This window comes from Salminus brasiliensis, chromosome 11 (genome assembly GCF_030463535.1).
Source record: "Salminus brasiliensis chromosome 11, fSalBra1.hap2, whole genome shotgun sequence".
NCBI classification, from domain to species: domain Eukaryota; kingdom Metazoa; phylum Chordata; class Actinopteri; order Characiformes; family Bryconidae; genus Salminus; species Salminus brasiliensis.
This window is the reverse complement of record NC_132888.1, coordinates 4,145,518-4,163,017: the sequence shown is the minus strand read 5'-3', so window position 1 is coordinate 4,163,017 and position 17,500 is coordinate 4,145,518. Positions and strand designations below refer to the sequence as shown.

At 45.2% G+C, this 17,500-nt stretch overlaps 1 protein-coding gene across 3 annotated transcripts in view; it reads right to left on the bottom strand.

Annotated features, from left to right (window-relative positions):
• Positions 1 to 17,500, bottom strand: part of spsb4b (splA/ryanodine receptor domain and SOCS box containing 4b) — a 24,275-nt gene that overhangs the window by 5,307 nt on the left and 1,468 nt on the right. The window contains exons 2-3 of one of the 3 annotated variants that reach the window (XM_072691048.1): positions 5,798 to 5,857; positions 3,645 to 3,662 (exon numbers count right to left, since the gene is read on the bottom strand). The exons of 1 other annotated variant lie outside the window; for it this stretch is intronic. The gene's annotated coding sequence lies outside the window, so the exon portion shown is untranslated. The remainder of the gene's footprint in view (positions 1 to 3,644; positions 3,663 to 5,797; positions 5,858 to 17,500) is intronic. One more of the 3 variants, XM_072691047.1, reaches the window with a different exon arrangement.

Genomic DNA, 17,500 nt, shown 5'->3' with positions numbered 1-17,500 from the left:
TTGATATCAGAAGAAACCAGGAATGAGCAGGTGTCCCAATACTTTTGTCCATTTAGTTTACTTACTACAAGCCTATGCCTACTCACTTCCCCGGCTTTCGCTACTTCTCAGCGTTTGAGCTCCCCTTCCGCGGACACTGGCGCAGACGCAGGCTAGCAAGGACTAGGCCTGGTTTCCGTAGCAACCCGTATTCCCATAACTAGCCGAGGCTGGAGGCGACCAGCTGCTCTCCACCACCATATTCTCCTGAAGTCACAGTCACGTTTTACAGCATCACGGCTTCAGATGTCTGAAGGCTTCTCTAGTGGGTGGAGTTTATGTAAATTCTGAGGCATGGGTTAGACAGAGGTAAGACTGTGATGTAACAGTTTTAGGGGTTTGGAATTAGACCATTTTACAGCCTGGATTTTTCCATGTACGGACCTCCCACTATTCAACTACACCGAGATAAGTGCAACAGTGGCAAGGAAAAACGGGCAGTGGTGTCTCAGCGGTTAAAGCACCGGGATATCGATAACAGGGTTGTGGGTTCGATTCCCGGGCTCGGCAAGCTGCCACTGTTGGGCCCTTGAGCAAGGCCCTTTACCCTCTCTGCTCCCCGGGCGCTGGAGTTGGCTGCCCACCGCTCTGGGTGGGTGTGTGTCTGTACTCACTGCCCCTAACACGTGTGTGTGTGAGTGTGTGTTCACTACCAGATGGGTTAAATGCAGAGGACACACTTCACTGTACACTGTACAGTGACAAATACGTGCACCTTTAACCCCCTCGGGTCGAGAGGAAGAAACCTTGAAAGGAACAAAGACTCAAAAGGGGAACCCGTCCTGCTCAGGTCGACACCGGATCATAATAATAATAATAATAATAATAATAATAATAATAATAATAATCAAAACAGCTTTCTTAGAGCTCCTTTAAGGCTGTCATTTCTCAGGACTTCCTTTTTTTAACGACATGCATGACAACAAGCAAAACTTCCACTTCCGCTTGTGGCCCGTGATCCGGTAACAGGCAACGGTTTTGGTTTTATTATCAGAGAACAAAACCGCAAATCTCTAAATCATACACACCGGAATATTTCCAAGTTTCAACATGACGCAAAAGGGGAAGGGAATCAGGCCTCTAACATGTGGCACTGGCACACACACACACACACACACACACACACACACACACACACACACACACACACACACACACACACACACACACACACACGGTGAGGTCTCCATCCAGCAGCAAGTGTTCGTATATGAGCCTAGTGTTGATATGGTCGCTGTCCAATCACCAAAATAGTGACCGTCCTGAACTCTGACTGGAAGTCAATGTAAAACAAGAGTTTATTCCAGGTAATTTCGAGCATTTCTATTGGTCCAGCATTAATTACACAGTGTACAGAAGCAGCTAAAAGGTTCAAACCATGGAGAAAACCTAAAACTGACACAAATGGAGATACATGGTTTCCACTGGACAGCAGCGATATGTTAATGATGCACATTAAGATTTAATGATTTCTGCTGGTGTCATTTTAAAAATGATTCTGATTAGGAAGGTCCTGATCAGCTTATTTTGCCCTCCAATCCAATCAGAGTCTCTTAACACAGAGTCTCAGCCGATCCCGATCCGATCTCATTTAGATCAGACGAGCTGCTGATTAATCTGTTCAGTAAAATCCCTTTATTTTCAGTTCAGACTTTTCTTAAAATGATGTTTTATAGTGTTTAATATCGTATAATCCAGTCTGACTCTCCTCCCTGACCAATCAGCTCCCAGCTCCTTTACAACACTGCAGTCTAATCACTTCCTGTGTGTGTGTGTGTGTGTGTGTAGTGGTACACACTCTGGACTGGTATCTGTGGTTGTTGGTCTACTGGTGTGTAATAACTGGTTTATAGTGGGTGAATGTGCTGTGTGTGTGATTGGGGTTTCTATAGTGTGTGTGTGTGTGTGTGTGTGTGTGTGTGTGTGTGTTAGCATTAGCGTTAGCCTCCACTCGGTTCTGAATGGGTTCTTCAGTGCTGGTTTATAAACAGAGAGAGGAGAGCGAGAGGTTCTCCGGTTCTCCCGGTTCTCCCGCTGGTAAAACAGAGAGAGTTTTATAAAGGGTCAGATATTATGGTCTGTTTTCAGGTTCCACTGTAAAATAGCTCCACACTGCAGAACCTCAACTCCTTTATTTACCTTCTGAGAACGTCCGCCCTGCTGCTGCTGCAGCCGGCTGGGCTAAAATGTCCGTTAACAGCGCCTTGAGGACACCAGATGGCGCTCTACAACTTGATTAATGGGGATTAAAATGGCAGATACACAATCCATTCAAATACGCCCAGATCTGCAGCGATCCCGAGCCACTGCATCAGACTGGGACGTCCCGAATCCTAAATATCTTCATAAATAGTGTCGTTACATCACTTTGTAGAATCGTTCAATTACGTGATCTGATGGCAGATGCTCTCGGTACTACCTGCTACCATGATGTCAGTTTAGGACTGTTGGAGACTTCTCTAGTCATGGTCTGATCTGACCATGTTGGCCAGCTGTTCCACTGCTAAATGATTTAGTGGACAGTGGACCATGGTGATGTTCACTGAGCCTCACTTCAACCATCAATTCAGATCAGACCAGACTAAACGTCTGAGGTTTAAATTAGACTCCAGACTCCTGCAGAATAATCCTCTCCAACCATGTTCTGATCATCTGCAGCTGATGTTCTGCAGCTGAGTCTAATTCTACACATTTGAAGGAGTAATAAATGTGTATGGGGAGGGGTCAGACTTTTTCCTCACAGGAAAATTATATTTCTATTAATTTTACTTTCTAAAACTATGTTTAAGGACATTTTTCTAAGTGTGAGTTTGGTTAGATTACCTCCATCTCTCAGTGTTGATCAGATGAAGATCAGATCTCCAGATGTTTCGACAGGTTCAAAAAGACATTAAGGTTTTAAGAGGGTGTCCCAACTTCTCCACATTTACATTTATGGTATTTAGCAGACGCTCTTATCCAGAGCGACTTACAAGGTTACTTACAAGGTTACCCGCATCCTCCAAAAGCTCCTTAGTGGTTGGTCTGGCGCAACAGATGACACCACTACCTGCCAGTGAGCTACCACACCATGTGGGAGACTGGGGTTCGATTCCCAGTCTGGGTGTCTATGCTGTGCTACACCAATAAGAGTCCTTGGGCAAGACTCCTAACACTACACTGGCCCGTCTCTGTAATATGAGTACCCTTGTAAGTCGCTCTGGATAAGAGCGTCAGCTAAATGCCATAAATGTAAAATTTAAATGTATTACAGAGGTGGGCCAACGTAGTGTTAGGGGTCTTGCCCAAGGACTCTTACTGGTGTAGCGCAGCATAGTCACCCAGACCGGGAATCGAACCCTGGTCTCCCACATGGTGGTGTTGTAACTCAATGGCAGGTGGTGGTGTTATCTGTTGCGCCACACCAACCACAATCATATAGGGCAGCAAATCAATACTGCTGACATCAGCAGACTTCTAGACATGCTAAATATACACACTACCGGATGAGCATGGTAACCTTTCAAGAGGTCACAGTGACCCTTTTTAGTGTCCAGTTAATAGCAGTCTCAGTGTGGACACACACACACACACACATATATAGAAAGAAGGCACAGTGTTCTTACCCTCTATGCCCGGCATTCCTGCTGAAGCACAAACAGAAAAACAGAGAGAGGAGAAAAGTGAAGCTGTTTACAGACTCAGTCCTGCTCTTCCCTCTACTCCCTCAAGAGCGCCAAGAAGTACGGCCAAGCAAAAACACCCAGAGCTTCCTTCTGGTCCAGTCCTCATCACTCACCCACTCCCTCACTCACTCACCCACCCACCCACCCAGTCTCTCTCTCTCTCACTCACACACAGGCCTGCCGTCCTGATCACCTCATTCCTCACCCTCCTCTGTACGCCACTCTCGACCGCAGGAGCTCCACCCACGGAGTACCTTCTGACACATCGAGCCATGAAAACGTCCCTGAATTCCTGAATTTACACACGTCAACACTGAATGGCGTCACAGAAGCAAAAGCAAGCCTGAGGGAACCAAAAACACATGGTTCACGGTTTCCACCACGCTGCTCTGCCACAGATCCCATTCCTGCAGTGTTTATCTGAAGCCTGAGTCACAAACACTGAACACTGACCTTTAAAGGCTTTTTTTTGAGCCATGCCATAAAAGAACCACTTTTGGGGTCATAAAAGCCACGTCGGTGATGGAGATGTGTGAGCGTGTGGAGTCTTTAGGTTGTTTAGACCTGTAACAGGTTCTTCTCGTGGTTCTATATAGAACCAAAAGTGATTCTTCTACTGAATCGCTCAATGAATCGTCTGAAGCACCTTTAGCTGGAAGGGTGTAGCTGCAGCTGTGGGCTGGGCAAGAGAGGCCTGCAGTTCCTTAAGAGGTTGTTTGGGGGGGTTCTTTGCTAAATCCTGGAGGACTGTACCTTTACCTGCTGTAGGAACGTAGCCCAAGAGCATGGTAAAGTGGCCCAACTATGATTAGATTATTGGTCACATGACATAGGGGTGTTATCTTGCGTGGCAGTGTGAACAGCACAACACACCAGCGGAGTCAGCACCGATTCGGGCCACTGCTCCGAGACGCAGCAACGTGGCTCAGTCTGAACAGCCAGATCTGGGAGGTGTGCAGTGGCGGGACAGTGAGGGAACAGACCTCATTAATAATATAATAATAAATAAGTTTGAGGAAATTTCTAAAGCATGGCAACAGGAGGGCGCTGCTGCTGTTGTAGAATTAATGGAAAGTAAAATGCCTAAAAAAAAAAGAAACCAAGGACGCAAACCAAAGAAGGGGGCGTGGCCAAACGACAAGACCTTTTCACACCGAGCTGGAACGCACTGCAGCTATCTAGCCCAGCTGTGAGCCACTGGAACTCGCCGAACCTTCACGTAAGGCAGTGCTCCTGTGAGCTGTTCAGAAGAATGTCAGATACTGGTCACGTTAAAAAGATTTGGTGAGATTTGCGGATTTGGTGAGAAAATCGGATTTGGGCCACTTTGCCTGCTGTGTGACCATATTTTGGCGTCCACTTTTGAGAAGATTTCCACTGACTACCATTCCAAATGCTATCCAGGTGGGCCGGGCCGTTCCGCTCCGACTGCAGTTGGTAGACCACTGTAGTCTTCGAGAGGTCCTTGCGCGGCCTTTTCTAGACTTCAGGAGCCCGTCTTCTCTCTAGTGATGTGCCAGAGTGGACAACCCATGTAGTTTTGGATCGGACAGAGCCGGCCCAAGCCCTGGTTAGTCATTAACTGTAGCACTGGCATTGGTTACAGATCACCGGTCCTAATTAACACTTCTATTTGGATGCATTTGGACTGTGTGGTCAAAAGTATGTGGACACCTCTTCTAATGAATGCATTTAGGTACTTTAAGGTGCACCCATTGCTGGTACAGATGTGCAAATGCATGTAGACACACACACACACAGCTTGTCTAGTCTCTGTAAAGAAGTACAGCCAAAAGAATAGGACTCTCTGGAGCAGATAGACATAATGAACCTATTGGCACCATGCTGCCTAATGCCAGGCGTGGGCTAGGGGGGTATAAAGCCCCCCAGCAGTGGAAGAACTGTGTTATCTGGAATGATGGATGGTGGAGCTCCAGCCAGTACTTTTAGGATGAGTTGGGGTGGTGATCAGGTGATCATCATCCAACATCCAGTGAAACCTCCAGATGAAAGTCGTGACATCAACAGCATTCCCATCATAACAGGGAAAGAAGGAAACAGCCTATAGGGAATGTTTGCAGCGCAACACTCACCTAACAGACCATCAGAGTGTGAAGATCAAATCCCATTTGAAGTGCAAGAGCGTCGGTTTCCTGCAGAGAGAAGAGGAGATGCCTTCAGCATTATTAGAGCTAGATGAGCTTTCCCAGTGGAGGCGGTGTAGAGTCTTGTCAGGATCGGATTGGCTAATTGGGTTAGAATAAAGGTGTCCATATACTTTCCCCAAATTCCCAGATAGCCTGGACTGAAGTGTCACTCACGTCAGTATTACACCACAGCATACGCTATTCCCAGGCTAATATCAGGTCATCACAGCCCTTTACTACACAGTCTGGACTGGTATCTGTGGTTGTTGGTCTACTGGAGTGTAATAGCTGGTTTATAGTGGGTGAATGTGCTGTGTGTGAGATTGGGGTTTCTACAGTGTGTGTGTTAGCATCTGCGATAACCTACACTTGGTTCTGAATGGGTTCTTCAGTGCTGGTTTATAAACAGAGAAAGGTGGTTCTCCCGCTGGTAAAACAGAGCGTTTCAGTGAGAGTTTTATAAAGGGTCAGATATTATGGTCTGTTTTTGGGTTGCAGTATAAAATAGCTCCACACTGCAGAACCTCAACTCTTTTATTTACCTTCTGAGGAGAAATATATATATATATATATATATATATATATATATATATATATATATATATATATATATATATATATATATATATATATATATATGTGTGTGTGTGTGTGTGTGTGTGTGTGTGTGTTTACAAGTTTTTAAAAAGTTAATTTAAATGATATTAAAGCTAATATATTCTCTGGTGAAGAAATTGTACATGGTCACATATGCACATAAATCTATATTATAATCCAACGGTAACAGATAGCATATTTTTGGATCGGGTATCCTTTTTTTTTCAATCCCAGTCCAGGTCCGAATCTTCGTTTTAACCACAACATTCAAAGCGCCACCTGGTGTCCTCAACGCACCATTACCGGACATTTTAGCCCAGCCGGCTGCAGCAGCAGGGCGGACTTTCTCAGAAGGTAAATAAAGGAGTTAAGGTTCTGCAGTGTGGAGCTATTTTACAGTGGAACCTGAAAACAGACCATAATATCTGACCCTTTATAAAACTCTCACTGAAACGCTCTGTTTTACCAGCGGGAGAACCGGAGAACCTCTCGCTCTCCTCTCTCTGTTTATAAACCAGCACTGAAGAACCCATTCAGAACCGAGTGAAGGCTAACGCTAATGCTAATACACACACACACACACACACACACACACACACACACACACACACACACACACACACACACTCACATTATAGAAACCTCAATCACACACACACACATTCACGCACTATAAACCAGTTACTACACACCAGTAGACCAACAATCACAGATACCAGTCCAGAGTGTGTAGTAAAGTGCTGTGATGGCTATATATATATATATATAAAAAAAAATGTACAACATGTACAAATAAATAAAATGCAATAATTCAAATCATATGCAGAGTGTAGTCCATTATTATTATGCACACATTAATATGATAATCTAATCTTTATATGCATAACCTGACAGACTATATAGGAACGAGAGGCTCTTGTGAGACAGGATTACATCACTGGTACAGGTTTTCATGGCTGTGCCGTTCTGAACGTTCATCTTTACCATACTGTGTTGACATAATTACCCGTATTATTCATTAACAACGTTCTAGACCACCTCATCTACATTCCACTGATAACCCCCCCACACACACACACACAACCCTGCCCTCCTCACACCGTCCATCTGCCCAATACCACCCCCAACACACACAAAAGACCAACCTACCCATAAGAGACGCAGCAGTAGTTACAGCCTTACAAACACCCTCTCCATCTGGCATATGCAACATGTGAGTGTGTGTGTGTGTGTGTGTGTGTGTGTGTGTGTGTGTGTGTGTAAGCATGTGTGCACCTCCAATTCGCTCATTAGTCTTCTGTCTTACATAAAAGGAGCAAGAGTAAGTCTCTCTTTATGTCCAAATGTTTGTGGACACCCCTTCTATGAATGCATTCAGCTACTTAAAGTTACACCCATTGCTGACACAGATGTGCAAATGCACACACAGCTTGTCTAGTCCCTGTAGTGAAGTACTGCCAATAGAATAGGACTAGAGGGGTATAAAGCCCCCCCAGCATTGAGCTGTGGAGCAGTGGAGGAACTGTGGTCTCTGGAATGATGGATGGTGGAGCTCCATCCAGCACTTTTGGGATGAGTTGGGGATGATGATGATGAGGTGAGGTGGTGATCATCATCCAACATCCTGACCCCACTTACGCTCTCGTCACTGAATGCAATCAAATCCTCACAGCAAATGTTCCTCCAAAATCTAGTAGAAAGTAGCAACTTTATAGCAAACATGAAAAATACCATAGCAACCGTCTAGCAATCACCTAGCAACACCATAGCCAGTACGTGGGATACCACAACAAAAGCCTAGCAACCATCAAGCAGCCTTCTAGAAACACCATAGCAACCCCTTAGAAAAAAAGAATACACCCTAGCTGCTCAAACTGCTGAATTTGCAAATCAGCCAAAACACTTCCAATATGTGGAAGTGTCTGCGTCTGAAAAACACGCAAAAAATAAATAATAATAAAAATAATAAAAATCTAAATTATTAAAAAAATATATTTAATAAAAAAAAATCAGTAAAACCAAAAACTAGCAATTAAATTAAAACTAATAAAATAAAACTTAACAAAAAAAAAGAAAAATGGGAATAAAGAATTAACAACTACTAATAAAAAATAATAAAACTAAAAATAAATATGCAAATAAAATATTTAAAACAATAATTAGAAATAACCATTACAAAAATAAATACATATACAAGAATAAAACATTAAACAATAATAAATAAAATATATATAAATAAATGAGAAATAAAAAAAAACACTATAAAAAAAAACTATCAATCATTACTATTAAAAAGAAAAATATACAAAAGTAAAAATTCAAAAGTAAAAACTCAATTTTAACAATTAAAAAAAAATAAAATAAATAAAAATCTGACATACTTATCCTCCCATCCCTGTCTGGAACAAACCTATTAGCAAACCTTTGTAAAGACCTTGAGGGGTCTACACTTCACCCCATCACTCTCCCCCAGGGCCTAAATGCACAAACCTGTACAAATAATGTGCAAATAACGCAGCATCTCTTCCAAAGCGTCCCAGAGAAGAGGTAAATACGAGGTGTGTGTGAGCTTTGCATCACCCAACTCTAAATTATTCAAACCTGAGAGCCAGTACGAACAATAGCTGACAAAAGCACCGAGTGAAACCGATCCTGAGGTCCCTCAAGCTGTTGGGTCCCGGGCTCCTGCACTCTAGGGACAGCTGAAGTGTCAAAACCCCGTCCGGCTCAACGGACTTCAATGAGGACGCGGCCTACGCGGCGTCAGGTGGGGCGGCATATGGAGTACGAGGTGAAAACGATGCTGCATTAGGAGGTCAGAAGGTTCAAACCATCTACCTCAGCTGCGCCGGGCTCGTTCACACAGCTCACGCAGAGCAGGTTCGAACCAGCGAGAACATGTTCTACCTGCCGAATCGCTACACTGATCCTCAAAGCCGTAAAATTAATCCATCTGAGGGGATTAGGTAAAGAGTGACTGCTAGGGACCGTTTCCAAGCCAGACAGGTAGCGTCCTGCCTTTATAGGGACCCAGCCTAAGAGCTTTCTCCACGAACCTCCAAAAATCTACTGAACATGACTGATCAGTGAATCTGGATTCAGTCGATCAGGAAAGACATGTTCGGTATGCAAGGTTTGCTCATTTAAAATTAAAATAGACCATGCTAAGCTAATGTTGCTAACAAATGCTGGGCTTGGACTGTCACCAATCACTGTAAATGTGAATACACACAGTAAAATCTACGGAAAAGTTCGTAAACAAGTGAAGTAAGTTCTGTAAATGAAAAAAATAATAATAATAATAATAAGAGATGCCCTTTCATTAAGAGTTAACAAGGTTCGAGCCCGTCCCTCCATGACTGGGCATGTTCATGATCTTAATGATGGTTACGACCGTATACTGGCTGCTCTAGGTGAGGGTGAGGATATCTAAGTGGTGTATCTCCCAAACCAGCCCGCAGGAACCAGCTCAGCTCACAAACACAGAAACGGGTCACCCTGACCCCTGACTGAACGGTACTTCCTCTATCTTCAGCTCTGACTGAGGAGTTTTAATGTATTAACTTTAATAAAACAGGGCAGAAACAGGCGGACCGCTGTCCAATACGGGCCCGGACCTATAACCGCATAACCTCTGAGGACCGTCTAATATTATATTAGAACCGGAAAAACCTCTCTAGCCTGGGTTTAGCGGTCCAGAGACCGCAAGACCAACCATAGGCATTATAAATATCACATGATGCTCCTCAGCCAATCAGATCTGTGCATTTATGATGGGCTCGGCAATGTGAGTGAACGACACACACATATATGTTTGGAGTCCGTGGAGATTATTAAAGCAATTATGTCAAGCGGGACATCGAGAAGAGTTACTAAAACATTTATTTTAAAGACACAAATTTCTTTTAAAAACATTACGTTTATTTTAAAATTTCATTAAAATGAGGAAAAAACATGGAGTATGTGTGTGTGTGAGACATATATATATATATATATATATATATATATATATATATATATATATATATATATATATATATATATATATATATATATATATAATTTAATTAATACTACATACATTTTATCATATATAATATAATAAATACTAATAATTTTATATAATAAAAATACATAAATACTCAATGTTTTTCCTCATTTCAATGAAATAAGTGTATATTGTGAGGACAAACAGTATTTTTTATATATATATATATATATACACACACACACACACACACTTTTATTAGGTATTTATTATTTAATTTATTATATAAAATGCATTTATTATTCAACATAATTTTTCCAGTTCAGTGTGAAAACTGAAAATACTGAAATTTACTGAATTCTAATTGTACTTGTAAATTTTTCATAGTCTGGACTTTGTGGTGTTTGTAAAGAAAGTTGGTCCAACTTTACCCCTGGTGTAGCATTGGGTATTAAGTGAAAATGAGTTTATAAATGATGAATGATATATATATTATTATTCTTATTATTATTATTATTAATAATATGTGCTTATTTTTATTTTTTTATATATTTTTTCCCCCAGGTAATTTTGGAGCATTTCTATTGGTCCCTTCATCATCAGTAAATTCTTACAATATAAAAACAACAGATTCAGATCATGCCAAAAAGTGAAAACGTCCAAAATAAAAAACACAAGTTTTTTACCGTACAAAAATGCTGTACTCGAGCTCACAACCACAAGGCTTCTCTCAGACTCACTGACTCACTCACCACATAACTGTGTGGCTTCTTTTGCAACGAAGGTTCCTGATGAAGTCAGGAGTTACCCAAAATAAAGACGGCGAAACAGCTCAGTCTGAAGTCAGCAGATGGCTGAATGACAGCACTGAACAGTGTGTGTGAGGGCACTGTCCTGCAGCTGACCCCAGCTGCTGCTACAGCTCTTTGCATGCTGGAGAGATGCCATGAGGGCAAAAAAAAAAAAAAAAAAGAAGAGGAGACACCAGAGACAGAAATGGAAAGAAGTAAAAGTGATGAGGAAGAGAAGGAGGAAGAGGAAACAGAGACTGGACTTCAAAAGAGCCACTTTCCACTTCCCCCTCCAAGACTGGGCATGTTCATGACCGTAATGACCTTCAGGACCTCGGTCTGGCTGCTCTGGATCAGGGTTGGGATACTCGTTTGGGGGGTTTTCCACAGTTCCTGATCTGTTCAAGCTCCCAAACACACCTGAACCAGGTAATCCTGGCCACCGAACGGGGATTAAACTGCTGACAGATGGAAGAAAACCAAAACACAGCATGTCTGGGACCAGTCCAGAGTCTCCGAGGGATCTCCGAGGATTGTGGCACTTGCTACAGTCTGCTTCTTCATCTTTGAGCTGAAGCTACACTGCTAATGTAGATCGACCACCAGGCAGGAATCGGACCCACCACCATGATCCAGCTGGTTCCTCCAGTACCTCACTGCCTGGTGAGAAGAGGAATCTCCAGGATCTCCAGACTCAGCACCCCCACGTCATTGGGAGACTGGAGACCACAGACGTAGACCTCCGTTAAGATGCAGCCCTGGTTAGACAGACCCAGACTAGGGCCTTTCTGAGAGTATAATGACAGGGTTTGTAATGCTTCCTAATTCGGTGAAGAACAACAGTAAATAACCATCAACAATCCAAGGGCCGGGGCCCCGGGTGGTCCAGCGGACTAAGGTGCCGTCACGGTGATCAGAGGATCGCTGGTAGGTCTCCCGATCACGCTGCTAGGGGCTTCGTAGAGACTCTAGACGTCACTCTAGTGCGGTGCTGGCAGTCACTGGCATCTGCTAGCCGGCACATCCCTCCAGGCGCATTGGTTAGTCGCCTGGTGGCCTCGCATCGGCGACAGTTCGCAAAAAAAGAGGTGTGGCTGGCTGCGCATGTGTGGGAGGGGCGAGTGTTGGTCCCGCCCTCACTAGTGGTGGGTGGTTGTGAGATTGATTTGGGGAGGGGGGATCGAGGGGTTGGGTAATTGGATCTTAAAAGGTCTGCTACCAGTCGTCAGCTCAGCCGTCCAGCCCAGGCTGTAGGTGACGAGCTATTTGTGGACGTTTGCTGCTGCACGAAACGAAACCCCGAGTTCACGTGGCAAGCCGAACATCAGACGAACACTTTCACTTCTCATTACTGTGGCAGCCAGGAACATCAACAGAGCGTTGGACTCTGCTGTTCAGACACCCAGGGGAAGTTCGTTCCACCACTTCGGTGCAGGACAGTAAAAAGTCTGGACGCTCGTCTTCTGTGGATCTTAAAGGATGGCGGGTCGAGCCGAGCCATACTTGAAGCTGGAAGGGCTCTTGGTGCAGATCAGGCTTTTGACCATCGCCATCAAGTACGGAGGGGCTGGCTGGTCCAGTCTTGGCTTTGTAGGCCAGAGTCAGGGGTTTGAATCTGATGACCTGGGCAGCAGCTACAGGAAGCTACAGTGAAGAGAGAACGCAGCAGATGAGGAGCTGAACATGGCAGAATGTAGAAACGCTGATTGAGCGCAAAGGAAGACCTGCCATTCATCCAGAGGTTGTTTGGGAGGGAAACGAAGAGCTCAGCATTAGATTAGAGCCCAACACTGTGAGGCTCACTTTCATACGTCTTGGCAGCCCTGAGCTTGTAAAAGACACGGACATACCAACTAACCCACCAGTTTGTAGCTCCCTCTAGCACTAGCAATGCTCCCTGGTCGCCAGCTACACCGCACCAGCTAAGAGATGCCAAGAAAATCGCCATCTACCCACCTAGAGAGAGCACGGCCACTGGCCTACAAAGCCAAGACTGGACCAGCCAGCCCCTCCGTACTTGATGGCGATGGTCAAAAGCCTGATCTGCACCAAGAGCCCTTCCAGCTTCAAGTACGGCTCGGCTCGACCCGCCATCCTTTAAGATCCACAGAAGATGAGCATCCAGACTTTTTACTGTCCTGCACCAAAGTGGTGGAACGAACTTCTCCTGGGTGTCCGAACAGCAGAGCCGGCTGCTGATGGCAAACCGGCATGGCTCAGAATTCGAACCGCGACCCCCGAGACACAGTGGCAGCGCATTAGTGGCAGCGCATTAGACCGACCACTGAGCCACTCAGAGCCCTGCTCAGAAATGAATGCTATGCATATGCAAGGTGCAGTAAACACAAAAGAACAGTAGGGGCAGTGCAGGCACTGTGCAGCATCACAAGAAGGGCTACGTCACCACGGCTAAGTCCACAATTACCCCGATCCAAAGCTTAAACTTCCCTGTGATTCATCATGTTTAAATTCCACAAATCCGGAAGTGCTTTAGGGTCAGTGTTCCCTAGTCTGCCCTCTAGTGGACGCCTTCAGTATCACACACAGCACAATGGCAAGTGTGTGAACGGTTACGTGAAAGCATGCACGGCCAAACAGCAAGTATATCTCAAGCCTTACACTATTGCTACATTCACAGTCACATGACCTCAACAACCTCCAGAAGGCCTAGAGGCAGGGGTGGGGAACTCAGCACACTCAGGGCCTGAGTTCAGCACAGTCTGCTGACTTCCCTGCTTTAACACGCCGACTAAACCAGGTGATTAATGTGGGAGTTGATTCAGGTGTATTTGAGCAGCCAGGACTGGGAGTTTCCACCCATTCCCATCCCCTCCCACCACTCAAAGTGGTCTCGCTCACTGGAAATCAGAACGTGGCTGGTGGATTACTGTATAGCCCAACGTGCAAGAGCTTCTGTGCAGCTCCTGAAGGCCACACCAATGGGAAAGCTCAGGCTCCTAGAGATCACGGAGAAACTGGCCCAATTGGACAGTTTTGTGTTGGAGGTTTTAGGATGTTAACCCTTTGATTTCCCACCTGAACATAATCACATACCGGCATAACCACAGCATTAAGCCTTCTCTGAAGGCCAAGAGGTGCAAAAACCAGTAATCCTCAAACTGGTCCAAGGGGACGCCCCAGACACTGCACCTCAAGTCTTCTACGAAGGCCAAGAAGGTTCCCCAGAGCTCTAAGAACCAGTAGTGCAGATACTGGTCGTTCAGATCAGATCCATTCGGTCTATACAGCCGATATGTAAATTCATTTCACAGAGAAACTGATCTGATTGGGCAGTTTTCTGTTGGGTGTTTTAGGATGTTAACCCTTTCATTTCTCACCTAAACAAAACACCATATGGGCAAAGCACAAAATCGAGCCTTCTCTGAAAGCCGCGAGTGTTCCCCAGTGGTTCAAAAACCAGCAGATCACAAACTGGCCCTCACGGACCCCCTGACTGTGCACCTCAGAGCTTCTTTGAAGACTCCAAACGTTCCCTAGTTGTCCTCAGGTACGCCCCAGACTCTGCACCTTAAATCTTCAATGAAGGCCAAGAGGGTTCCCCAGGGCTGTAAACATCAGTAGTGCACACACTGGTCCACCAGGACATCTTCGCTCCGATCCAAGCCACAATACATGGGTATAGACCAAAATTTGGGACTATAATTGGGTCTGATTATTGGAAACTGATTTAATTGGGTGTTTTAAGATGTTAACCCTTTCATTTCCCACCTAAACAAAACGCCGTATCGGTATAAGCACAAAATTAAGCTTTCTCTGAAGGGCGAAGGTGTTCCCCAGTGGTTTAAAAACCAGTAGTTCACAAACTGGCCCTCTGGGATCCCCAGACTGTGCACCTTAGAGCTTCTCTGAAGGCCAAGAGGTTTCTTCAGTGGTGTAAAACTAAATAAAATACCAGGAGGGTAATAAAATAAACACGGCCCGGTTAAAACCTGAGGCAGGACTTCTGCAGTAGGTGTTGGGGTCAGTTAAAAGCCACAGAGTACCCGACATTCAAATTCGAGGCTGTTACCTTGACCCCGGATATGAAGTTAAAACACTCCGGTCACTGGCACACTGTTTTTCTGAACACTCAAACACACACACACACACACGTTTCACATCTCATTTGCATCACGGAGGGCAGAACAAGGTATCACTGCAACAAATAACGATCATATGCAAATTCTGCAACAGCGGGAGTTGGGGGCGAGATAATAAAGCGCCGACAAAAGCAGCCGAACCCAAAGGAGTCAGCGGAGGACAAAACCACCTGCTCACCACCCACGAACGCATGTATAGGACAGGGAGGGGAAAAAAAAACAGTTGGTGTAGAGAGATAAAAACATGGCCATTAAAAATAGCACACTAGCTGAGCGGGAAATCACAGCCTGGATCTCTACAGTAACACCAACATCTGGAGGAACTGGCCAGCACCGGCCACGGATTTAGTTCCAGACAATTAACCAACCACACAGACTGGACTTCGAGCTTAGGGGCGGAAATAGCTAGGAGACCCCACATGTCCAAAAGTTTGTGGACACTCCTTCTAATCAGTGCATTCAGCTACTTTAACCTGCACCCATTGCTGCTGACATGTCCAAATGTGTGCCTGTAGAGAAGTACTGCCAATAGAATAGGACTCTCTGGAGCAGATCAACATGATGAACCTATTGGCACCATGCTGCCTAATAATGCCAAGTGTGGGATAGAAGGGTAGCTATGAAGCCCCCCCCCCCCCCCCAGCATTGAGCTGTGGAGCAGTGGAGGAGCTCTGGAATGATGGAGGGCGGTGGAGCTCCATCCAGTACTTTTGGGATGAGTTGAGGAGTTGGGGATGATGAATTGTTTCTCCTGAAATCCAGGATCCAGGATGATCACCACCACACCTCAAGTTTGGAAACAAGTATGGTGTCCCAATACTTTTGGACCATAGGCTACAACAGCCTCCACTCTACTGGGACGACTTTCTGCCACATGCTGGAGTGTGTTCGTGAGACATTGTGCCAGATGTTGTGTGTAATGTCATGAGAGGTCCAGAGGCATGCTTTACACCACTCCAGTCGAGGATAGGCCTCATGTTTACGTCCTCGGCACTCGGCAGCCCCGCTCTGTGGGTCTACAACTTTGTGACTAAGCGGCTATTGCTCCTAGACACTTCTACTTCAGCACTTACAGCTGACCGGGGCAGCTCTAGCGTGGCAGAAACGTCACGGACTGACTTGTGGCGAAGGTGGCATCGTAGGAGTGGCATAAGTGCCATGTTTAAAGTCACAGAGCTCTTCGGCACATGCATGCCGGTGGCTGCCGCCTAAACTCAGCAACTACGAGTGGTGTCCACATACTTTTGACCCTAGCCGAAGCACGTACAGAGTGGCAGGTTGTTTTTTTTGTTCCATGAGATCAGATCAGGAGATCTTTTCCACCCTACACCTACATGGTTCACATGGTTGGTGCTTGTTGCGCGCATCCTATCTATAAATAGGCTACATTATCTTACTCCTCATCATCATCTTCTTCTTCCTTTACTTGACCTACTTCTTCTCACTAGCACCATCACCTGAAACCTGCTTGATGGCTTGGTTTCCACTTCAGCAGAAATACTCTTCCAGTCAGTGTAGTGAGTCCCGAGGCAGCAACTCGTTTGGGGCAACCGGTCACATTACATTACACGCAGCCTAATATGTCCAAAAGTTTACGGACACCCCTTCATTGCTGACAAAAAACATATACACACACACACAGCTTGTCGACTTCCTGTAGAATAGTACTGCTACGGGACTCCCTGGAGCAGATAAACCTGATGAACCTACTCGCACCATGCCACCTAATACCCAGTGTGGCCTATAGAGGGGTATTAAGCCCCCCAGCATCATTGAGCTGTGGAGCAGCGGAAGACCTGTGTTCTCTGGAATGATGGACGGTGGTGCTCCATCCAGTACTTTTAGGATAAGTTGGGTAGTTGGGGATGATGAGGTGGTCTGGATATTAACATCCAGCATCCGGACCTCACTAACACACTGGAGCTGAATGCAATCAAATCCTCACAGCAATTCTGCTCCAAAATCTAGTAGAAAGCCTTCTTTCCAGGAGAACCTCTCTCCAGAACTGTCAGCGTGACCCACAGAGTGATATTAGTGTAGAATCCTGTAGCATCACTCTGCTTCTCCACCTTCAGATCAAGCTTCTGGAGCTTCTCAGCTTGTCCAGAAATGCACGTGTACATCTGCCCATTAGGGGGGGGGCGGTCCAACATGGATTTGTATTTACGGCAGT